Raw genomic sequence first — 26535 nt, 5'->3', positions numbered from 1 at the left:
CATAACACTGAACCAGTTGCTGAAACAATGATAATTTGCAGTGTACCACAGTAGATCTACTCAATCTATTACATAAGCATTGTTTGTTTATTTATCCACGTAAAGTTATTAGTAATGCATGTAAGTTTCGAGAACCGTTCCATATATCTAAAGGCTTATCTGACCCTGTTGGAAAAATGCAAATTGAGATTAAACTTTAGGTAATTAAAAAGCATCTAGGAGCCTAATTGTGTTCAAAGGGTGCTTTTATTATGCCCTGATTTGAATCTGATGTGGAAGGTTTACTAATTAGTTTCAGCACACCTCCATCACTTGTAAGCCTCACACAAAAGCTCCCCCGGGGCGACACCAGGGACACCCCACCTCACGGCCACTGTCTTATGTATTCCACCTTCCTATCCCTCATAACTACCCAGTGCATCGGCCAGCAGTTAGTCGCTGATGTTGACTTTGTGCTGTTCCCCGTTGCCCTTTAATAATCTCTCCAGAGCAAATAAAGAGGATGAGGCATTCATCACGGCAGTCCACCTCTGCTTCTGGCCACAATCTGTAGCGTGCCCGGCCCTGACCTTTCACCCCTTGCCCACATGTCCTCACTCAAGGCAGCACTGTCTCCCTTTCCTGTGCTCTCCAACCAGCGGATACAGCTGCTCATGTGGGCCTGAAAAGTAGCGACTCTGTCTGCTTCAGCAAGATTTAGATTTATTCTTTTATATATATGACAGGTTAACACTAGGGACTAATCTGTCTCCTTTGTTGCATTAGAATGCAGTTCAGCAGTTTTTAATGACAAAAAAGATATATCTAAATGATGTTGTTGTCATAACATGCTTCGTTCAAATATGTATTGTTTTATGACACCAAGAAGGCTTCTGACAAATAATGCATATACCAGCCACAGCCTTACAATATAAGCCGTCCCATTATACACCAACAATAAATTACTAATAACAACATTACTAAAACCATGTGTGGCAGAATTGGTTACATATACATGTGGAAAAAGAAAAACACGCATTCTTTTTTCATGTACCACAAAACAGAAAGAACATTTAACCTTTACCTTGTCCATAACAGAATAAATACATGGGTTATTTATGGGTCATTCATTTCCTGACATTAAAAGTTATGAATGAGGGTTATAGTGGCATATTATGTGGAAAAAAAGAACTTACAGCTTCACTGCCAATATGGGATCTGCAGTTAAAAGAAAGCATTAGCATATCAATATGGACAGATATGGACACAAAAAGGCTGGAATAATTTCTGGTTAGCCTTGTAGTAGCAAATTGAGGTATAAGTGAGTGGTAGTTCATATAGCATTTACTGGTATTAAGGGTACGGCCCTCTGACATGCCCACGTCTCACAGGGCACTGCTAGCGCAGCGCTAGTAGAGAAAGGCTATGCAATGATGGGGGCAAATAATAGACTGTTTTGTGATGCATTTTCCATGTATGTTTTTGTGAGAGGTGATTCCCTCGATAAAACAGGCCAAGGTTAATCACTGTTGACTGTCATCCCATGCATTTGTGAGTGGGGTGCACTGACATAGGTGGTGTAGAGGGAGGAGGAGGGGCTGTGTCAGGTCAAACTGGTAAGTTGGCAACAGCTTTTCCCACAAGGCATGTAGAGTCACCTGACGGCTAGATAAACATGATAATGACCCATATGTCAAAGCTGCCATGGTCCTAGAGTGGTCTCCCACATGATATTTTGAAACGTTTAGATCCAGATCCAGAGGGCATGTTGACATTGTACTTTAATAGAATTCTGTTAAAAAGTGTATTTTGTAGCATGGTTTATGTAAACAGTGGATGTATTCAAATTTGAGTGTATCATTCTGAATGAACAGACAATACATGTGAACTGGCATGAATACAAACAGATGTTATTTTCCCTCTGTGCCAGTCGCTGTGGCTTTTGTGATCAAAAACGAAATAGTTCAGGAACTCTGAACTGCTTTGTCTGATCTTGAATCAAGATGGCGCTGTGGTAAAATTAATATATCTTACGGTCTTTAAATTGCAGGTGATTCAGGCATTAATTTTAATAAGTGATACTAACCAACACATTAAGCATAGCTTGACGGCATTCGCACCAAGAGGCTTTTTAGCTTTGCATCTCTTTCCCTCCCCAAACATGAAGTCCCTTGGGCCCCGGGGGACACAAGTGTCAACTGCCCAGTGATGATGAGTAATGGAAGAACAAGCTCATAAGTGCTTCTGTTGACCTTTATGTATTCCTACAGAACGGAGGGGCAAAGAACAACACTTGATTAGTAATGGCTCCCTCGCAGACCATGTTCTGTGTCAGAGTGGGACAAAACACAGAATACGAGCCTCTGGAAGAATAAAAATGTACAAATCAGCGATAGACCATTATAAGAACAAAAAGCGGCAGATGCAAGAAATACCTTCCTCTGTTATGACTAACTCAATTATGCCTGCTGGCTCAGCCAATGGCCTCAATTTGTGGGCTGAAGGAAAGCTTTTCATTTAGAGAAAAGAATGCAAGTGAATTTCTAAGGGTTCATCAAGGTTTCTCTGGGTTTTTTTTATTTATAATACTCTGTACAGAATTGCAAAGACTCCTACCTTTCACTACTTATCTATATCCAGTATACAAGACATGCAATTTGTGTGAATGTTTTATATCTGCATTATATACTTTTTATTGCAATGATTTTTAAGTTCCTCAATACTGGGTCATCAGATCAAATAATTCTGGGAGTGTTCTATGCAATGTGTTTGCTGTCCGTTGGCCTCGTCAGATTGTTCAGATTGTATTCCTGGGATGATCTGTGGAGGCCACTGACCCAAGCTCTACCACTGCTGGCATCACCCTATGTGTTGACAATCCATGTTCTGCCTAATTGTTTTCCTTGGAATTTCCGTGCCTTCTCATGTAGCTTCTTCTTGATGCTGCTGTGATTTAAGGCTACATCTACAGGTCTAGCCACTATATGGACTTAGTCCTTTCTTACTTGTTATTGTGATGGGAGGTTGAGTACTAGTGCTTGGCAGAATGGCTAATGCTTGGCTAATACTTTCTGTTGCATATTTGGCCCTGGAAGTTCAATCAATGCCAGCTAAGTAATTTCCAATTACATTTAATGCTGTCACACACCTGGGCTTGTTTGGTGTCTAAGCCATATTCATGTTATACCAGACAGATAGGTATTTCTGTTCAGGATGTCCACAACTTGATTATGGTATTTGTACTGTTAGTTTAGTGCTTGTGTACTGTGTCTTCTATCATGCCACTATATAATCATATATTATATTGTGCTGCAAAATGTCCAGTCTATTTCCAGTTCCATTCTTTTCATCACATTGTATTGCAATTGCATACTTAATTTACAAGAAATGCATTTTCACAGGACATGGTTATACTCAAACATATACTTGGTCTGTTTGGAAAAAAGTGTGATATGTAAACAACTGTGGAAACTCTGTATAGTCACACAGAAGTTAGTTCACTGCCACCACACTTTCTCACTGTGGCCTAGTTCATGTTCCTGTGATGGCATAAATCAGTCAGAAATAAAGATCTGCACTTGATCGATGAAGCAATCAGTTAGACTAACACTCAAGAAGAGTGTTGAACACCTTTGCCCTTCCTTTGTCATGTAGTCCATAGTGTAGCCGCTTTGCTTTGTGCTAATTGGATCACACCAGTATATAAATCACCAAAAAAAATCTTTAGCTATATAAGTTACTTCCACTGAGAGTTCACATAACGGAGGGAAAGAATCAAGCAACTCCTCATTAAGTGGCCGTTGCATTCAAAGAAAACCTCTCTCTTGATAAAAGCAACGGTCTGCTTGACCAGACTAAAAGTTAGATGACACGGTTAGTTCACACATTTTCTACTCTGTAATGACACAGATTTTCCTCTTACTTATCCTGTTTAAGGAGTAGGCAATGGAAAGTCATTGGTAATATGCAAGAGGCCAGTACGGTACACTACAGTGGGCTCAGGCTACATTGAGCATTGATTGGAAGTTATGGGGGAAAGAACTGGTTAGGGCTTGAAGAATAAGATCATTTGTGCCCGCCTATAGATAAAAACTGAGTGTTTTCACGTGAGCTTTCGAACGCTCTCACAGTTAATATTTATGGCTATTCGACACACTTATCTAAAAACCAGGCTAGTTCGGATCATCATGTCATACTGTTCTTCTCCCTATAGAGTGTGTTTCAGCCCCAAATACAACAAGGAGTCACAGTCACCTTTATTGTATTCTTTTCCTGAAATGGAAAAGCAGACAGTCTTACCCATTCACACCAGCCGTCCCAGAGTCGTTCTTTCTTCAAGAGGTCTCGGCTTCTTGCGGATGACCTGTTTGTGTCCCGGTCTGGGGTCGTGGCTGGGATACTAAGGCAAGAAGGCCATGCTTTTCGGGGGTAGCTCAGTCCATAGGAAAGACGCAGACGCGGCTCTTGGTGTTAATAAAATTGTCCTCTTGTTTTTATTGTCAAAGAGGTAAAAAGTTACAAAGAAATAAAAAGGTTCTCTAAGCACACAAGCTAAGGCAAAATAAAGAAAAGAATACAGAGGATTCTTATCAAGACAAAGACTGAAGACTCACGAACACAAACCGCATTCGCCTTTTAAATCTCTCTGCACATACATACATGTTCTAACACACCCCCTTTCTTCCTGACGTCTCCTTAGCAACATATGTTCGTCTCTGACCCCTATGTCACCTCCTTTCTAGGCTCTCGCAAACACAGAGAGGCCTCTTTCCTGCCCCCTCCGTCATTACACAATGTACAGCACAGTGAAATCCGAAGACTCTCAAAGAACACATTGTTCTGCTTTACATTTTTGTTTGTTAAGTACATTTCATATTTCACACTTTTTAGCAAGCACATATGGATACAGGTTTGTGTAAGCATAACTCAAGCAATTTCCACACATAGTTATTTAGCATGTTTCACATCACATATTAGGAAAGCACACAGTGGTTATATCATTGCAAGACATGAACCAAGCATTATTCAGCAAAGTACATATAGGATATATGTTTATCACTCATTATTAATTGCAAATGGGTTGGTACGGGTTGCAGGTCCACTCTCACGAGCCATATTCATCAGGCTACATGAAATTAACTGATAATACATGGCTTAGAATATGTGCAATGCCAGAATATGAGCACACTTTCTCAACGTTGTCTCTGAAATTAGGTTGAGCCTGGGCCCAAATGTCAACTATAAGGCCCCAAACAATGTAGAAACAGATTTAAAATATGTCATTGTCATCTAAATAAGTGTTGGTGTTGCTAAGGAATAGGGCTAAGGAATAAGATGCTTTGCTTGCATACTAGCAACTTCATGTGAGGCATCTAAATGGAAGACTTAACAAATAAACTTGCCATGGGAAAGCTATTAAAAGCACAGACAACTGAGAAAGCCCCCTATCTGTCTGTAATATGCTGCAATTATGACCACCACACAACCACTGACAATATTATTTGCATAAATTGCAGGGCAATTTTTTATATATTACAGCAAGGAAACACTGGATCCTCACACTTGGACATTTCCATCAGGGATATCTCATTGTTAGCCACCATCACCAGCTTTATCTGTAAACCCCCAAGTCTCAGGTCAAAGAAAAGAGTCTGTTTCTGTGGTGGGGATATTCAGCTAGAGATGTTCAATGCGTGAGGACATGTCAGATCAGCTGAAAAGCTCATCAGCATGGCGGTGACCTGTGACCGTCTGCTTGTCTGAGATGTTCTACCAAGAAATGTCTCATCAGCAAAAGTATCAACTGTGAAGGACTGAACATGAGGTGAAAAAAAAATGGTGAAAATCCTGGGCCTCCAGGCACTGGGGCCATGCAAGTGAGCTGCCACGGCCCAATGTGGTCTATTGTTAATCAGTATTTGTGGCGACATTCCAACGGCAAATGGTGGAAAGGGTAAGGCCATTAAAACTCCTTCAGTTTAAGATGGTGGACCCCCTTAATTACAATGGCTGAGCTCACATTGACAGTCTGGTTACATGCAAGACTCTTAAATGAATCTCTTTAATGAATGAAATTAACACATTCCTATGCATTGATTTATTTCACTCCTTTACCCAACAGCCTAAATCTGTTGACAGTGAACCAAGGATCCTTCATGAATGTTTCATTTTTAAAATTGGCAGGATACGGTCACTTTGAACTGTGTAGGCTGCATTGATCAAAGAACCGTGTCATTAGTTGGAAGAACTAATGTAAATGCATGCCAAAATGACAGGCCATATTCCCAGAGAAGAAAACATTTGGGCAAACACAGCCCAAGCACTGTTTTATGGAACGTGTCATTCACTGAAAACCGAGCCATATATCTTTTATGAACAAATGATACAAGACCACTCAATTCCACAAAGATAGGCTTATAACAACCAGTGTGCACAAAACTATTCCATCTCGTAAAAAAATCTGTAAGCAAAGAGATGAAGATTGTATTGACAACAGTCTGGAACATGTGATGTAATTCCCTTCGGTAAGCTGGCATGTTTTGGCTTGTTTCGGGAGCAGAGCTGTAATTGAGAAACCACTCATCACCACAGACACTTATTTTTGATACGTTGCTTTGACCAGGCTGCATTTTCATATGCTTGTATGTGCCTCCTTATGCTCACTGCTACTTAATTGTATTTGGCAAACATATATTTGAGTCAATTAACAAGACTGTCCCACTTGGTCTGGAAATATTGCCTCTCTAACCAGCACTGACACCCTACCTTCTCTTTAACATCTCCTTAAGGCATTGTGGCGTTCTCATTGGTATACCTGACGTACATACCATAGAGCATTGGCCGGGGGTTTCAGATGAAAGGAGGTCTCCACTGACTCTTTATAAACTCTGCAGAACAGTTTGCCCTATTAGCAGCTGCAAATCGTGTGCGAGTGATTTTTAATATACAGTGACAAATTATAAGAAACGAGCTTGGTTGCTGATAAATCTCATTATAAATCTGACGGTAAATTTGTTGAGGACACCCGAGTGTCTGAAGTAACAGATTTGTATATTTGAGGTTGTCTTGCATCATGTTATAAGACTGCTGGGGAATGAATTTGTTCTACTTGAATTGGAAAACGTTTACCCCTTCAATCTCATTTTAAATACATTCATTTGCATGTCATGTGAGAGAGGGCGAAGGTATGGGAGCAACGTGACTGGAGTCTAAATTGGATTCCAAGGTCATTGGGACATTTGAGAGACACCACTGGACAGCTCCACTCAGAATTACTTTGGTCTTTTTGAGTCTCTAGCTAATGTCATTAATTCATGAAATAGGAGGCAGAATGTCTGTGAAGCAGTCATGGTAATGCTAGACATGCTCATCTAGAAAGGGCACTGCCTTATGCCAATCCACATGAGGTAAAAGTTGTGTATTTTGTGGATTCCAAACAGATAGCAGATAAAATACTGTTGTCTGACTAACACTAAAAGTTGAATCGGCAAATGTCTTCTCAGAGGGTGTTGCAACATTTTGTAAAAATATTACAACACAAGAACATGACTGGATTACACTTTTTTGTATCACTGACAACTGGGTGGTTTGAGTGGCATTTTTCTTTTTTTTCTTTCATTTTAATGGGTGATAGTCATGCATTTCTCATGCCTTCATCTGTAGTTTGACAAGAGTTGTCTCCCACTTATCTTACAACAAAATAATAGCTCATATTTTCCCTACAGGGCCTGCTGACAAAGAAGACATGGCACACAGGCAAATATTTGATATGTCTCTGAGAGAGGTTCCATCACAGAAATCAGTGGCCTCTGGAACAGTCATGCATTCGGGAAATCCAAAACCGCAAAATGTGACTGCTCGCCTTAATACTGAAAAAATGAGATAATGTTTTGGTTGAATACAGAAGCAATTTCAGTTCATACACAAAACAAAAATGCAAACTGTCACCATCTTGGTATATGCTTGATGACTGCGGAGTGATCTGAATTGCAAAGCACAAGAGGTGATAGAAAAGCTATTTTAACCAACAACACCCTTGCCCGCTGTGGATGCTTTATAAAAGGTAGACTACAATCCGAGAAGTCATGTGAGGAAATCCAGTAATCTGTTTCACCCCCAGGAGGCCCGGGCTAGATTCAGGCACGCTTGTGCTTCTGACATGCTCGGATATTTTTGAAAATGTAAGCAACTTTAAAACTGTGGTTTCAAAGTCACATTTATTTGTTTGAATTATGCACAAAGTACAATAATACGTAAGTAGTATCCATGTCATCCCTATCAAATAATCATACTACGAAAAGCAGTTTTTTTGCTTGTGTTGGAATATAGTCAAAAACATACTGAACCACAGTTACGAACTGTTTTGGTCACTTGAGGTGGTGCTCTAAGGCCTTGGGTATGCTATAAGCATAAAAGCTCTTAATCACTTAATTTATATGAACAAATGAATGGCCATCTAACATTAAGTTATCAGTTACATAAGTTAACATAAATTAACAGCGGAAGAGCTAATGGCCTTGAATCATGCATATGCTGAGGGGGGCACTTAACACCCCTCCCACAGCCTTTTCACAAGGGAATTACTTCTGGAGAAGAGAAGGCTGCTATTTCACAGACATCTCCACATTATCTGCAGTATACACTGTATACCTACATATGTATATGCAACATACATTTTACACAAATTTCACTCCATAACCCTCCAAATGCATTATACTGCTTGGGTAAGCATATAACAAAAGAACTCACACCAGCGCACACAGCAAACTGAGTGTGTGAACTCTATGTGATCTCCTTCTTTAAAGCCACAGGTAATGACAACATCTTTAGCATGTAAATAGAACTGCTGATGGAGGGGTGGGTGTTTATGCTGTCCTACTGGTACTGTGACTGAGAAATGTACGTATCTGAAACATTTCACTTACTTTAGGTCATTTGTGAGTCAGTGTATTCATTGGAAAGAAAAGCCTTCAGGTTTATGGCACTTCTTTTATTACGTTGTGATAATATGATGAGAAGACTGGATTCAAGATTCAAGGCAAACTTAATCTCATTTTTCTGAGCGTCGGCGAGGATGCCGTGGACTTCACACGGTTACCACCCTTTCACTCCTTGGCTACATTTCCCCTGGAAGTATGTCATGTTTTGTTTACATTGTTCAAAGTTCTTCAACAGCAATACACTACACTACACTACAGCAGGGCACTCTGTGTTTTTCACGTCATCCTCTTAGTTTATTGTGTTTTGAGAATATTTAAATCTCTGAAAATGTCCATTTTAGTAGATAGTAGGGGAAGGTCACTCTAGACAGCCTTTTGTATCATTCACAGGGTCATGAGAGGGTCAAACTATTCTAAATGATGGTATAAATATATCATTTTCTGTATTTATTAAACTTTATTATCATATTTGAACCTGTTTTTATGTGCTGATTAGCAGCGGAACAGGTCAATTTCACTGAGTATTGTAACTCCGATTTAGACAAATTAGATGCAGAGAATTTGGATAAGTCTTGAATTCTCAAATCAAAATGAATCTGAGACACACAGTGGTTAAGATTTAAAGCGTTAGTCATTCTCTGTTCTTTTCCTCCCCAATGAGATCTTTAATGGCCTTCTCATCAGTAAAGCTTTTAATCGTCCCGCATATCAAAACTTCTCCATGTGCTGCTGCTGCTTCTTCTGCAATTCCATTTAATTTGGGTCATTGCAAATGAGATAAACTTATCCATGTCAGAGCACTTCCTAATGCATATAATTTTTCATTTTAAACACAAGATATTATTCTTGTGCTAATGAACTTGCTGAGTGGGCCCTATGAAAATGGAGGAGCACACGGCTTTTTTATGAATAAGAATGTTCTTCTTGCATTCAAAGTTTTAAATCAATTTATTTCGCGATATGACACTGCTGATATAGAGCTTTAGGCAGACCGTAGGCTGCTGAGCTAGAGACTCACACAGTCATATTTTTCATCACAATGCATTAGTCTCTTTGAACCAAATGAATAATTGAGATAGTACAGCTTTGGTAAACTGCAGTTGTGCTACAGTGCTGATCCCGGAACAGAGTCGCTGATTAAATGACCATGTTCAGCACCACGTCATCTTAAATGTATACCGTGTAGCGGGATGAGAGATAAGTATGGTGTAAGAAGAAATATAATACAGGCTATGATTGTAGAAGTAAGTAGTTATTAGCAAGTAATTTACAAACATTTTATAAATAAAGTATACATTTTTTTTTTTTTAATAATAATGACGTATGTGGTAATTACAGAATTATCTAAACATTTTACAAATTTGTCGTTAATATTCTCTGGTATTTTGCTAAATGTTTTAAAAAATGTTTTATAGACAACTGGTTTTGGTATTATCTTAACATTCAAATGGTATATGATCATGTGAATGACAGATAAACACACGTTCCCATTTGTCATCCCAGCTATGCACTATGCATTTAGTTTGGTGGTCTGAGAGGGAACATTGCAAAAATATAACAAAAACTGTCATAGCAAGACATTGCCAAATATATCACCAAGAGAGACCGGTTAGAATGTTAGCAAGTTTTTCTTGGTGCCAAATGGGCTGTTTGTGGTGTTTGCAAGGCTTTTGCATGCATTTTAGGTAGCTATAGTTTTAGACCAAAAACTCAGCTGCTTGTATAGTACTAGAAATAATTGAATACTTTCACAATGATTAACTGTCTGGGTTGTAAATACAGCTGTCTACTGCCAAAACCATGCTTATAATTACACACAGACTTTACACACCTCTGTTTTGCATAATTACAACATACTATGCCGTACAGGAGCTATCTACTTGAGAATGGCTTGTGTCACTTGTGTGCAGTAGCAAAATGTTGTATATTACAACATCCAGGTCATTTGTGGTGGCAAATACTTGTCATGTTTTTTCATGTCTCATCATAATGTCAAAATATAATACCAAAACTGGCCAATAAATACATAATGAGATCAAATGTAATTAAATAAAACAAGCATAATGGCGTAGAGTATATAATAACAATAACACTAATGAATATTGCAAAGCACAAAAAGCACATATTTCAGAAGCATGTCCTTTGCCACAGTGTGCTTCGAAAATCTAAGGAAAAAATACAATGTAAAATTTGGTCTCAGACCATATAAAGTAGCCCATGTTAAGTCAGTGGTCTGAGACCAAATAAAAGTTGCCCTTGTTAATTAGGTCCTGTGTGTTCACAAACAACATAGCCCACTGTGACTTTGAAAAGATCCAATACCATAAGGAAATAAATGTAGGGGGGTGTTACTCAGTACAAGGACCGTTGGACATTGACTTCAATTTCTATACATGTCATTTGCTGAGCACTGTGTAATGTGAAGGAATCAATATCTGGCTGTCAGTGGGCCCAGCATACAGCCAGGGGTAAGGGTGCTGGAGGTGTTTATAAGTTCAGAATGTTTGCAGCAAACTCTTGTCTGGCATTGCTGCCATTAAATATAATGACTCCATGTGTTATATCTATTCTTATAAAGGAAGGTTAAACAAGTCAATTATTTGTGCCGTCCCTAGGGGTGAAATTAGGGAAAACATGTGACTGTGATTTCCGTTACTTATATTGTCAAAGAGTTTTAAACTGAAAGTTGCATAAACTGTAGGCTTGTTTTGTTGGTCAAAGTAGAACCAAACATGACATGCCCACTGGGAAACGTTTTAGAGTAGAATGGGTTGTACTGTAGAGTGACGTTTGAAGTGGGATTATCACTGGATTCCATCTGGCCAAGAACTGAATTGGGTGATTTTTTTCTGTCCAGCTAGATTGAAGTGTGCTTGTTGTGAAGTTAAAACATCTGGAAGCTGCCACAGCTCAGCTGCAAAGCAGCAGGCCACACAAGATCACAGAACGTAACTGCCAAGTGCTGAAACGAGTGGCGCAGAAAAATGGTTTGTCCTCGGATGCAACGCTCACTATCAAATTCTAAACTACCTTGAGAAGCAAAGTCAGATTAAAAAAAAGGTTTTATTGGGAACTTCATTTCATAGGTTTCCGCCATTATTGGATTCAATCAACATCTACTGAGAATTAAAAGGCCACAGTCATTAAATACTTCATTAAAATGATACACACATAATTACACACATAATTTGCATAGGGCGGTTGTTAGACATTGTTGTCTTACATACATCCTGTTATCGTCTGTTATTTTCCAATAATCTAATGTACAAATCGAGATGGGAAAAAAAATCAAACAGGCAAATATTCCAAAAATGTTATTTGGAATCATTGACTGTCCAAAGTTTCCAAAATAAAAAAAAAACGTTTTTCAGTCTGAGGTATGTCATACTGTTGAAGAAAAAAAAAGCACGATAAATGACATTTGACATTATATGACTACGCCATTAACTACATTCTGATGACCTTTTTTCCCAACCCACAAGGCATAGAACAGACATGGCTGATGTCAGCTCACCAAGTGTTCAAACCAAAAAAAAAAAATGAGGCATACCATTACCTCTTCAAATTTCGCCTTCAGAAGAAATTGTGAAATGATGGTTTGAGTGAAAGTACCCTGCAAGGCATGTATCCGTGATCACAGAGCTGGGAGATGCTGGCTTCTCACTTTGATGGACCCTTGCTGGGAAGGACTGACACTGCAAGCTGCACACAAAGAACAATGGGAAGCCTCACAGAGTGACAGGGCTGTACGTAATGGAGGAACATGTTTTAAGTAAGTACACTTATGACACATCAATGTCAGTGTTAACTCGGAGAGCTATTGATTATGTACGTTTTCGATAGCAGTTGTCTTAACTGTTACTGACAGACATGTGGAAAAGAATATTGGAGAATTTTTTTTTTGCATGAATGTTAATTAAACTGGTTTGCATATGACAAGACTGTGACACCAAGAAAAAGGATTGTCACTCAAAACCATTCTGCTGACTCGAGGCCTGTCAACCAATTTGCTCATCCATGTACTGACGAGCGGTCCAGGGTCTCATTTGAATAATAATGAGAATATATTGGTCATTCACACTTGCTTTTGTGGATATGCTCTTTATGCGCTTCAGTATAAAATTCAGTGATTCAGTGAATTGTCTGGACTTGGATTCATGCTAACAAAATACAACCTCTTGAAAATCATAAATAATTGTATCTGATTTAAAACTGGGAGTTATTCAGAAACTATGCTCATATAGAGCTGTTGTTTAGACTGTTAAACATTCTTTATCTAAATTCCAAAACATCTTTGTTCTTTCTGGTACTCTTACTCGGATATCAAGCCGTCATTGGACTGTTGTGATTGATTACATTGAATACTGTGTAACACCATATCAACACCTAGGGAGTATTTTATAAAATAGCTAGACATGTTTTAGTAAATGGAATGTGGTGTATAATTCAATGATTGTTTGAAGTGCTTAAGGAAGTGATCCCAACATCAGACTGATGTACTGGTAAGCATGATGTCGAGAAAATACCAACGATGCCTCAAAATTACATCAATGAAATTCATTTTTGAATGTCTAGGGGGACCTCTGTGCCCTGTGCTCAGCCCTTTAATGAGCGTGAGTCTGGATGCTGACATCAAAGTGGCTAATGATCACCATTCTGAGGTAGTGAGCAACAGCCAACTTCCGTCTGAACCTTGAAAACCTACGAGCACTAATCACACTATTGGCTAAGGTAATTGCTGTACTGCCTGATGTACCCTGCAGTGCTAATTATCTACCCAGCACAGGAGGAACCAGGCTACATTTTAGTCGTCATGGAAATGCAAAAGACCATGGAGCAGTCACACTGTAAATGATTTTGGGGACCTTACGGGATCTACTCTCCCTTCATTTTGCAGCTGTTGTGTGGAAGTCAGATTTGGGGTGATCCATGACCTGCATTGGGCCCCTCAACTGGGGTGTCTCCGAAGATCAGCTAGAAATGAACCTGGACTCCAGAGAAGCTGAAAGACATTTTAACAGTCTGTCTTTCTGTGCAGAGAATTTACATAATTCACAACTTTGGCCCCCTTTGCTGTGGAATTATACATTCATCCAGACCTCCAGTGGCATTATTCCAGTAGATAATGTGGAACTGGTGTATCTGTAATTGTGTTTCCATGCATATTCAGCACATGAAGGAGGATGTCCAGCACGTGTCCACAATTGAAAGACATAGAACATGATGTGACTGAAATACATTTCAGTAGGTGGAATTGAAAACAACTGCAATATTTCACAAAAGCAGAATATAGACAGAGCTTTGGAAGACACAGATATTACTCAAAAGTCTAATTCATTTCTTCCTTAAATGTTACCCAAAACACAATGCTTCAAGGCTTCAACAACTCAATGCAACATACTTCCAAATGGCTTTCAAACCTGACAAGCTGTAAAGGTGAATGGAGAAATAAGTCAAAAACACAATGTGTTTGCTTACCAGTGTAAGCAAGGCAATACACTAACATTATGTGAACTGCCTTCTAAAAGCTTCCAGTGTGTACACAGAGTATTAAAGTATTAAAGACACGGTAGACTGTTTGGTCTCGTCTGCCTCTCCTCCTCTATCTATGAGCAAAGGGATCCTCTCCTCCCCTGCTTAGCTACTCTCTCTTCATCTATCCGTCTATCCTACATACCTTCTCTTCATCTATCCGTCTATCCTACATACCTTTCTTTTTCTCTCACTCATTCATCTCAGGTTAGGTTTTATAGACTTTCTAGCTCATGCATTCAGGTTTATCAGGTTTGCTCGTCATTCAAGTATTTGCTCTCTTTATTCAACTGTTATTATTTACAGCTGCACCTATCCATTTGGGCTTTACAGTACATTCTTGTAACATCTAAGTTTACCATTTATTGTACTAATAAACTGTTCTTTGATGAACCATTCATATAACTCCTTGTGAGTCATGCCATTACATCTAACAACTGTCTTATATACGGCTTGGTCATATTGTGGGCCATTTAATAATTGAATGGAGTCAGATGAATTGTATTTTTCCACAGTATTTACCACTCTAATGTATTTTACCATCCCATAATTTTCTGACACATCGTTGGTAACATTTTGGCTGCCCTTATTTGTGAGAGTGAGAGATGGTGGACAGACATGGACTCTCAGGCCAGAGGTGATTTTCTCTCTCTCTGTGTCTGTATATAGTGTACAATAGCGTAAAAGAATAACATGTGTGTGTTTATGGATTTTACCTGTGTATTTTGTTTTTTAAATGGGTGCTCACCCTCAGAGGAGGATGCATGACGCCCCAGGTACAAGCCACTAGACACCAAGGTCACAAGGTGACACCAAGGTCATGAGTTCCACTCCCAGGTGGCCTACACACTGATAGAATGTACAGTACATATCTTGCCTGTACAGCAGCTAAGAATAAACGCTCTGCTGAATGAATAAATAATAATGTAATATTAAGATAATAAATGTTGATTATAATATAATATAAGCATTTTTCCTACGTGCAGGATACAGAATAAAGCTGTGCTGTACAAGGAAGATATACTCATATGGCTAAAGTGATTGTACATTCTTGCTGAATGTATGTTTGTGGTACCCAACAGATGCAGTGTCAACTAGATGAAATGATCATTTACAAAAAAAAGCTTACTATGGCTTCTGTAGTGACACTGCAAGGGTGCTAAATGAAGCTAATATTTCAGTGTATTCTGCCAGGGTACACTGAGCTGTCAGCTCATTAGCGGATATAGCTCATACAGTCTATCTAGATGTTAGCTCATTAGCTTGCATGTGGCACAAATCTTAGATCACCTGGGTAATGGCGAACAAGTTCACACAGTCAGATGAATGAGAAATGTATTAAAAAGAGAAGTGTATTTTAAAAAAAGGAACTGCTTTTTTAATTTACAGCTAGGAAGGCGTCATTATTTGAAATTCGTATTCAGTTTTCTCATGGAGATAATTGCTTAAAGCCAAATTGTGAATGGTAAAATGATGGCAGGATTCATTTGCGCACGTGTGACTACAAGAAATAAATCATTTTGTTTTGCTCTGGTGAGTATGAGGTATGAGTAGTCTTAAGACTACTACTTGTACTTGGCATTGGACATTCTAAACTTTTAAAAAGAGCCCCTAAAGATTTCAGTATTACATTACAAATAGTCCTCAAGGGGGTCATTCCATCTTGAAAAATGCAGTGGTTGAGCCTCGTCTGAGAGCGGCAGATCCAAATTGAAGTCCTAACTGTGAGGCCCATATCTAGATCATATTTCTTTCACAGATCATCAGCTCTATTCATACATGAACAAACCGGAGAGAAATCAATGAAATTCATTTTCCAATGTCCAATATCCCACTGTATAAGCCTCATGGTTTCTTCAAAATACTGCAGTCAGGACAATTTGGACAAAATGTCCCCTATTGGCCCCAACCCCCTAGGCTGTTAGTGTAATTGTGGATAGATCAAAGATTGTATAGTTTGTGGTTAAAGCCTTGCATGGTTTGGCACCACATTATATATCTGACCTCCTCCCCTTCTGTTGCATTCCCAGACCTCTGAGGTCTTTACCCAAAACTGTTTGAAGGGCAAGAGTCCTTGCATCTTTTTTTTAACATTGCTGCTCCCAGGCTGTGCATTAGTGCACCATTCTCCATTAGGTCAGTCCCATTTAATGAGACCTTTAAATCCAGATTTACAACACTATTGGCCCTGGTGTTTGAGTATACTTGAGGTTTATGCTGATGTTGACTGATAAATTATTCTGTTTTTCCCCCTGCCTTTAACTGTCTTACTGATTTAACAGTATTTCTTTGTGTCTGCCCTGTATAAGTTATACTTTACCATTGCTCATTTAGTCACTTCGTTATCATAATATAGCGCTAGATGCAGTAGTTATTTCAGTTAAAATGTTGTCAAATTGAACTTGCAGGTGTAACCAATAAAAATCAAAGAGAAGGAAGAATAAGCATGATGTGCTTATCAGGTGGCAGACGTCGAGGTTGAAGCACAGCAGGTTGGTCTTTTCATTTAGCTCTTACTCTGTATCCATGATGCGTATGTAAATGCAGATTGTGCTCAATGTATTTGTGTACTGGATGTGTATTCTATATGCAGTTTAATGTAGCTGCTGAACCTGCCACACAGAAGAGCGTGCGCCGGTGAAAGCAGCCGAGGTGGCTAGGCTAGCCAAAGGTAATGATTTAAAAAGTTGTAGGTGACATTACACTTGGGCCCCTTGGGACTCCAACCTAATTGGTGTCAGTCTCAGGTAAAAAACGAGTGGTATTAAGGTTTTAATGCCACTTATTTCCTTCTGTTTACAAATGCCAGGATGCACAAAGAAAATCCGCCTGGAGTGCAACGCCCAAATGAATGTGCCATACAAGCATTGTCCACTTTGCAAAGAACCACAGTCATATCACGCCAAGGTTGAAGAGGAGAGACGAGTATTAAAACAAAACAAACCTGAGTGGACAACGTCTGTTAAGAAAAATTACAACTGGACTGTTGGTCTTGGTAAGGTCAGGTCGGGGCTAAGGGGGCTAATATGGATTTATGAAGTCAAGTCAATTAATGTAGGGAAATTAATCAGTCAATTAAACAGAAAATGATCATGGCAATTTTGGAATATTTGGTTATAAACCAGTAGACACCAAGTAATAAGTTCCTTGATATGAGTTTCACCTTTTAAGAATGTTGTTTATACATTAAACAAACATACCATTTTACTAAAATGTGACAATGGACCAGCCATCATGAAATGAATATTTTGAATACAGTGGTGGCCAAAATTATTAGAACACTTGGCATATTTAAGAGGTTTCAGTTGTTTTTGTTGAATTGGCCATTAGAATACCCATCAAATGAATTAAATACATACGAAGTCATCAATATGCTCTATAAACCATAGAATAGAGCCATCATAAGGAGATTTAGGTAATTTTTCTTACAAAAAACAAGCTAGGCCTATTTCACTGTCAATGTCATACAATCATGTTCCTTCACAGAAGAAGCCAAATTACTTGGGTAATCATTGTAAGGTGTGATTGTGGTTAAATTGATGGTAATGCAAGAGTCTTAGGACACAGCTGTGTGATTCTTTTGAATGTACAAGGCCTATCCTGCTCATTAAGTGATTGGTAACATCAGGGTTTTGTCACTGAGGCTACATCACCAATTGGTATAAATTCAAAGCCTCTAAAAGTAGTCTTGAAGCACATGTTGCTCTTTGAACATGGCAAAGGTGAAGAAGGAGCTAACGAGTGAGCAACAGGTTCGAATAAAAGCCCTTTTTTGATGCTGGCTGGAGTAACCTCCGCATAGCCAAGGACTTGAGATGCAGTCCAAGCACTCAGACTGCAATGACGCCACCAATTTACACTAGAACTGAAAAGGGAGAGGTAGAAAAAATGAGCGTGAAGCATCTCAAAATTCTCAGTCTTAAGGACCGAAGAAAGACCTCACGAGAACTGTATGACGAGATCAACACCACAATGACTAATGGTGCAACAGTGTCTTCAAGAACTGTGCGTCGGAAACTGGGAGAAGAAGGACTTGTTGGCAGAATAGTAGCAAAGAAACCATTACTGAAAGGGAAAAATAGAGTGAAACGCCTGAAATTTGCAAAAGAACACAATAAATGGACAAAGGAAGATTGGTATAAAGTGTTGTGGACTGATGAGTCCAAGTTTGAACAGTTTGGCAACATGCGAAGAGTGTATGTTCGACAGAGGGAGGGGGAGAGATATAAAAATTAGTGTCTCTTGCCAACAGTCAAACACAGAGGGGGTAGTATTACGGTGTGGGGTGCCATTTCAGCCTCAGGAACAGGTGACTTAGTGAAAATGTATGGCATCATGGATAAGAAAGTATACCACAACATTCTGGTGAGGCACAGAATACCATCTGGGAGTCGTCTTATTGGGCTTGGCTTTATTTTCCAAGAGGACAATAATCCTAAACATTCTAACTATTGCCAGAACTACCTGCGACAGAAGTAAACTGCTGGAATATTGAAAATGATGGACTGGCTCCCTCAAAGTACGGACCTCAACCCCATTGAGCAAATTTGGGGCGAGTTGGGAAATAAACTGGACAGATCTATTGTACATTCAAAGGAAAGCCTTTGGCTTGAGTTGCAGAAGGCATGGGATAACATTAGTGTTGAAGTTCTCAGGAAATATATTGACACTTTGCCAGAGAGATGCGCTGCTGTAATTGCTGCAATAGGTGGACATACCAAATTATTAAAGTTAAAAGTGGAAAAAACAGTAGGACTCACATCATCTGATATTTGTTGTGCTCAGAGCAACCATCTGCATGTTTCATGAACATTATGAAATGAAATCATGTTTTTAAGGCCAAAAAAAGGTCAATATTTTCAGATCTATCAAGTGTTCTAATAATTTTGGCCACCACTGTATATTTTTCAATTCTGTGTATGTTATTTAATTTCTTACTTTTTGTTTCAGCTTGACAAACTTGCTGCCATTGATTTCTTTCCCATATTACCTTTGGAGAAGAAATGCATTGGTTGCTTGGTGGCAGGCGCTATACTAGGTGGTGATTACTCTCTCTGGATACTTACTTTCTTGCTCCAGAGGGAATAAATGATGTGTGAAGCCATGTTAAAGAGTGTCTCTTTTTTGTGGTACTTTTGCGTCATCTCTGACCGGTTTCCCTAAACAATTACCACAGCGTTGTTAGTCAAAATTGTATAATAAAACAAAGGCTCCGGTTGAATAGTCTTTTTTGCTTAGGAAGGAAAGGTGCTTTAATGCTTTCTTTCTTACCTCCTTTAGCATAGGGTATTAAGCAACATCCTTTACGGAAGGAAAGGAGATAATGCCGTCTCACAATTCCTTGTGGCAGCACCATTTAAAGACCCACATCAGTAACACCAGCGTTGCATAATTACGTAGTCTAGTGTAAGTGCAGTCGGATTCCTTTAGGAAATGACAAAAACGGGGCTAAGTGCACGTCATACTTTTAGTAATATGGACATAATTCCTTTTGCACTTTTGCAAAATACTGATGTCTAAGAAAGCAGCCTTTGCTTTCGTGGATGGAATTCCTTCTGTAACTTGCTAACTCACTGAATGTATATGACTAAAACCCTTTTGTGCACATCACACTCACCGTAATATAGCAGAGCTGTTATGTGGACAAAATGAACATTCGATGATACAAAATGGTCAGAGTGTAGCGCATTGTATTTTTCCCTGCCACCAAAGTATAAAATGTTGGCATAGGACGTCCATAACATGGACAGAATGAATTTCTTTGTATACAAAGTAAGAAGTGCATCCACCCTTTTGTCCACAAAATGAAAAGCACAATTCGGTGCACAAAATGAATCATTCATTTGGTTTTCTGTACACCAAAGAATGTGCTCTCAAGGCAGTACATTGTTACAAGGCTACAAGGAGTACAAAATGCGTACGGTACACGAAATTAAGTTTGTTACATTAGGTGCCCCATAAGTTGGTTGGGCCCAAATGACAACCTGTCCTATAAATGAAGTATAGTGATGACTGCTGCCTGGCAACATGAAAATAGGGAAACAGTTATACAAGTAAGATATGCACAGTGGTTATATATTCCAAACAACGCAATGCTAACAAGGTTTCAGGCTTTAATTGATAAGTTCTCAGCAAACACATGTTCACTGCAAAGGGTCTTAGAACAGAAGGTAGACTTTTTCTCACTAATTAATAAGCAAGTTAATAAGGTAGCTGTCACACTTACCTTTCTCAAGTATTTTTTTATTGTGCAACATGGAAAGACCATGAACCCTTACCCTTGGTGTGAATATTACACATAGCAACCCTTGTTTGGCTCAAGTTAAATGTTTTCTTCAGCAATAGAGCACTATACATTCTAGATGTTAGGGAGATTTTTAGATACATTATGGTATACATATGTTATGATGTGTTTTGATGAAAAAAAGTTTGTATATTATTAGAAAAAAAAATCCATGAAAAAGGTATATTGAGAACCTTCTGGTGAGCCAAGGAGTTGAATGCATCAATCAAGAATGTTGGCCCCTGGCTTTAGCTTTGCGAATACTGGTTGTGAATAATTCAGAAGCTAGCCTCGCTAATTACTGCTGCTTGGCAGTGGAATAATGAAAGGAACACCTCATATTAGCCCAAACCTGGGTTCTGAAACTCTATTTTACACTCAGTAGCACTAATGTGCACCACCACTCACACTTGTTACTTGGCAATGCTTAAGAAATACATTTGGCCTATGCTTTTAGTAACAGAGCATGTCATTGAAGCAGTTGTAGTACCGTAGTAGTGTTTAAAAGACACTTCGTGCAGTTTGAACAGAATAGATGAAGCATTATGATAAAATAAACTTTTTTTTAACCAGGAGAACTTGATTCTGAGAACTCCTTATCCAATTAAATTCATGCTAGAAATACTCTGACTCATTCAGAGCCACATTGCAACGAGCAAATGATTAATAGCAGTAAGTGTGGGAAATGAGATTTTTTTTCTTTAAAGGGCAAAAACATTGATCTGGGCTTAGGCAAATGCCCACACATTTAGGAAAGGAATTCATGCATCACAAATAAAAAGCTTTCTGTAGAAGTGAACTGGACAACTATATTATAATTCCCTCTCAATTGCTTTCCTTTATTATGGCCTTTCTATTGTGGCGCTGGACTGCATTTACTGTATGAATGACTCTTGAGAACTTGGAAAGTTTACAAACTTCTAATAAAAAAAAACTGAGATCAACTGCCTCAAAGAAGTGATTTTGAAAAAAGTTTCAAAATACATTCTTACATGACCCCACTGCTCAGTCTGAAATAAAAATGAATTGCATCTTGCCACACATTAAATCCCTATGCATACTGGCAAGTTTATTCAGATATTACATTTTAGATCAGTTAGTGAAAAAAGCAGCAATTACCTTCCATGCATGTCGGTTTTGTGGCTACATGTTTGTTCAGACTCTGTTCAGTGACCTCTGAAGTGGTCTGAAAACACATCAAAGCCGCGCTCTTTTCAACATCTTGTTTTATTTAACATCCATAATTGTCTCATCATCAGTGTATCGTGTTGTTTAATGAGCTGAGCTAAATGGTAATGACAATGTAATGACATCCCTCAATAAATATTTAATCTACCCACAGCATGCTCTGTCACCTTGTGAAGGCCAAAACATAAATGAAAACCTTTTCATTTAGACTCTACTGTTTTTGTCTGTGTCTCAGTCTAATTGATTCTGCTCTGCATTACTTAATCATATTTGGGTAGTGTTGGTTTTCTTGTTAATGATTACCTCAAGATTACAATATGAAGGGTAGTTATGCTCTGGTAACCTCAGGACTTTTCCATAATGCCACCCGTACATAATTATGATAATGATGCTTTGCCCGTTTTTACATTGCTCTCAAGGTCACTGTGTAATGGGTATGTGTGAACCTCAAAATGTCTTGCTTGTAGCGGAACATCAACCCCGTGCCATACCATATAACAATTCAAATGGTTTGTTTCTTCTCACCTCTCCATAGCTGACAGCATTTTTGGCATCCATAAAATGTACTGTGTGCCACGCGGTTGGATCACTCCTCAGCACTCTAACCTTTGCCCTGTGTTTTAGGTGTTGACTTCAGAAACACTTCAAAACATTTCACAGTTACGTTTGCCTGAGGGTTAGCTAACCCTAGGGAAAAGCGCACACAATAAAAATTATAAGATCACTTGTTATTGATTCGATTTGTTCAAGCAATCCCTGTTGTCTCTGAATGGATAAACTCTCTTGGATCATGACCGCTCTAAAGTCTTAGGTATCTTCCATGTGAGCAAGAGAAGTAGGACTATATTTGTCATCTTTTATCGCTTACAACATGTGAACAAAGACAGACGTTTTGGGCATTAAAGAAAGTGAAATGTCTTACCAACGTTCACACCTCTGGAGAGACTGCAAAGGTCAGGCAAACTTAGAAGGAAACAGAGTCTAAACCAAAGTAAAATGTTTGTTTTACATTTTCAAATCTATGTGACGTACCCTTCAACCTGTAGTATAATTCATATTTTCACAATTGATCTGCATGACCTTTTGACATGGAGCATTACACCTTGGAGTGTGCATTCCCAAGAATGATCCGACAAGCAAAGATGGAGTTCATGTGAGTGTGACTTCATTATACAGGGGAGCACCACTCCCTTTGCATCACCCTGGGAGTCTCTAGTTAAGGGTGAAGCAGGTATTTAGCATTACATTAAACGCCAAACTTTGGCTGCTTGCTCTCCAGATCTCTCTGGACACCCCTTTTACAATCAGTTGGCAGGTACAGAGGTACATTTATCCAAAGTGACTTACAGCACAATGAGACCACACAAGTATTTCAATATGTGTGTCACTCTGCACTGTGCTCGGGTGTCCTTAGGAGAGTCACTGAGATTGCTCCTCCAAGAAGGCAGCCGTGGCCACAGAGATGATGTAGCTAAGAAGGCTGTGTTACTGTTGCAAGGAAGTGCACATACTAGTACAGAAATATATAACTTGTATAGTGAAAAGTGCTTCGGATAAAAGCAAGAAAGGCGTGGTTGGTGGCAAGGGACTGAATGTAAATATGAATGTAACAGCAGCACCAAGGTCATATAAGAAATCATGTTGAAAGCTATGACTGTTTGGTAAAAAGGCCCTGGAAAAATACCCCTAACCTTGGTCAGGATGTCTAATAACAACCTGTGCTCATGGCAGCTGCCTTAGCCAACTTAACAGTCATACGTCTGACTGAGTTATGCAGCCAAAGTTTCAGCAGGATCCCAGAAGTGTGGGAGAGTGGCGATAGAATGTGATTGATAGGAGGTGCATTGGCAGACTGAGCCATCGGAAGTAGGAGGGCAGACTTAAATAAAAAATGATATTCCTTGAGGCACCACCGCCTTCTCGTGGTGGATATGCAGACTGGAGATAGATGTTAGATGTCAGATGTTATTGATTAACTTAATATTTAATCACAACAGATTAGGGAGTAATGTGTGTAATGTGTAGTGGTGCCAAAACAAGTAAAACAGTTGAATAAATGGAATCTCTTAACAACTTCTGTTCAGGAAATGGGAGGTAGGCCATGCCGTATTTCTGCTTGAGACAGCTATAGGTGTAAGGTTCTGGTCTGGGGGAAGACTGGTGGGAGGACAGCCACTACTAATTTGGTCCACAGTTGGATATATCTGGCTGTGAACTTTATTCCCCTCAATGCTGTCCCAGTAGCTCAGTCACACAGCATGTTTTACTTCCCTCCAAGTTCTGGAGTGAGGGCAGGCATGAATCCGCTGATATTGGGCTTTGTACTTCCCAGACTGGTTCAAACAGGTATATAAGACAACGGAGAGATCTAAAACATCACAGGCTGAGGAGAGGAGGTGCCCGGGGATGCTGGACTCCACAGATCAACTGGAACTTATAATGAGGAAACTCCCCATGTAGTTAAAATGCCAAATCCCCTGGTTTGGCATTGAAAAGAAAAAAATTTAAATGATCTTTTTAAAAACTAAACTAAAAATAGAACATCGCAATTGAAACACTTGTTGGCAGACGCCAGGTCCGTTGTGTCATGTCAATGCTGCAGGTCAAAAGCAATAGCATAATTTCCTCAGTGACAGACAGCAGTTCGGGTAGGCGCAATAACCTCACCTGCACTCGCCACCACAGGGTTGTGTGCTGAGCCGATTCCTCTACACACTCTACACCAATGACTGCACCAGCCCCTCACCCACGATCACTGACCTCAAATACTCAGACAACACATGCCATTGATGTTCTCCTGATAGATAACCACTCTGTTCTGGATTATCATAGCATCGTTGCACACTTCACCCAGTGGTGTGAGTACCTCCACCTCAATGTCAGGAAAACAAAATAAATAGTAACAGGTTTCTGTCACTCCAGCACCCCACCCTGACCAACTATGAAACAGTTGAAATGGTTGGCAAGCTTTAAATACCTCAGACTTACACTGGATAATGAACTCAGATTCGCTCAGCACACAAAGGACAGTTAAAAAAAGCAGCCATCAAGACTATCAGCCATCTGTAAACCTAAAGGACCTCCTACTGTCCAACCCAGCCTGCTCTAATGTTCCACCTGTTTCTTCAACATGCTCTGTCTCACATCCCCACTCCCAGCCTCTCATACGCATTGCAATCACACACCCACTCAACTGCCACTTCACTGAAATGCCCGCCGGGCGCAAGTACAGGTCCCTGAGGAGCAGAGGGTCTCGCTTTGGCAAAAGCCTGGTACCCACAGCCAGAGCAGCACTAAACCGGATGCCTTGCTGAGGGAACTATGAGTCTGTTTTTTCTTTTGCCTGCTGTTGGTGTGAGCTGTTGAGTACTGTGTGTTATTGTTGTGTAATGTTTTGTTGTATGTACTGTTGTTGTATGTAAACACCTGATGCTGACTCTCCTTGTGATGCTGAGTTGATGGTCTCCCTTCATTGGGTGCGAAACAACTTATTGAGATCTAGGAAGAAATCGACCACTCGATCAAGATTCTTTTCATAAGTGGTACTTTGGTCAGATTCTTTATAAATAAATCAGACAGCGCCTATTCCACAGTGTCACACATTGTGAGCAAGCAACAGCGAAAAGTCCTTCAGTGGCAAAACTACTAAGTGTCTTCCCATAAGGTTGAAACTAGCTTAGCTGATCCACAGTGAGCGGACACATACGTACCATCAACAGGGTGAGCGGCTACAGCAGTCCAAGAAGAACTGGGATGGCTTAATGAACTTGATGGGCTCAATGAATTTGATGGGCCTGCAGACCGTCCAAATGGTTCATAAGAAGAAGTTGATGCAGATGCCAATGTGAGGAAGATTTAGAATTCCACAATACAAGCATTAAGACCACAAAGATAACACTGTAATACAATTTCAAAATGTGGACCAAGTGTATGGAAAACCAGACACGCCATTTCAATGTAAAGGAGTGGTTATGGCCCACATGAGTACATACATTAGCTACCTTTTACCTGGCATACAGTCAATGTTAAAACAAGTTTTATTTCAACATTTCTATTCACCAAAATAGCTACAATCATCTATTGGTCCATTTCGTCTAATCTTCTGGCCGTATCTCTCAAAAGCTCTCAGATTAGTGTTGGATATTATGCCTTACATAACAACTTGACACTGAAACAGTGAACATTAATTATTCATATTAGCACCTGCCAATCACCATTTGAGTGACACCCCATGCAACATTCAACAAGGACACTATCAAGCAGCGCATTTGAGGCCTGTGTGCAGCGCATCACAAAATCTAAAACTTGGTAGCCCCACCTATTTCTACCGCACATCACTGCAGCTTACCTCCTAATTGACTGTACAATGTGCTGAGGGCTTTGAAATCCACATTGTGGTGTGCAGGGGTACTGCAGCGCTTCTGTGTGCTCATGTGAATGACAAAGCTGTAAATAGCTCGCCCCCATGACGCTTTGGGCATGGTACTGGGTGGTGGTATCGTTCTGGATTAATGTGATCATGCCTTCCCTTTTGTGTCCTGTATTAGGCTGAGTTATTATTCTGTCTGTGTGTATTTGATTTATGAATGCCTAAGAGTATCTGTGTGCCATCAA

This window comes from Clupea harengus, chromosome 10, assembly GCF_900700415.2.
Source record: "Clupea harengus chromosome 10, Ch_v2.0.2, whole genome shotgun sequence".
Lineage (NCBI taxonomy): Eukaryota > Metazoa > Chordata > Actinopteri > Clupeiformes > Clupeidae > Clupea > Clupea harengus.
This window is presented reverse-complemented; position numbering follows the sequence as displayed.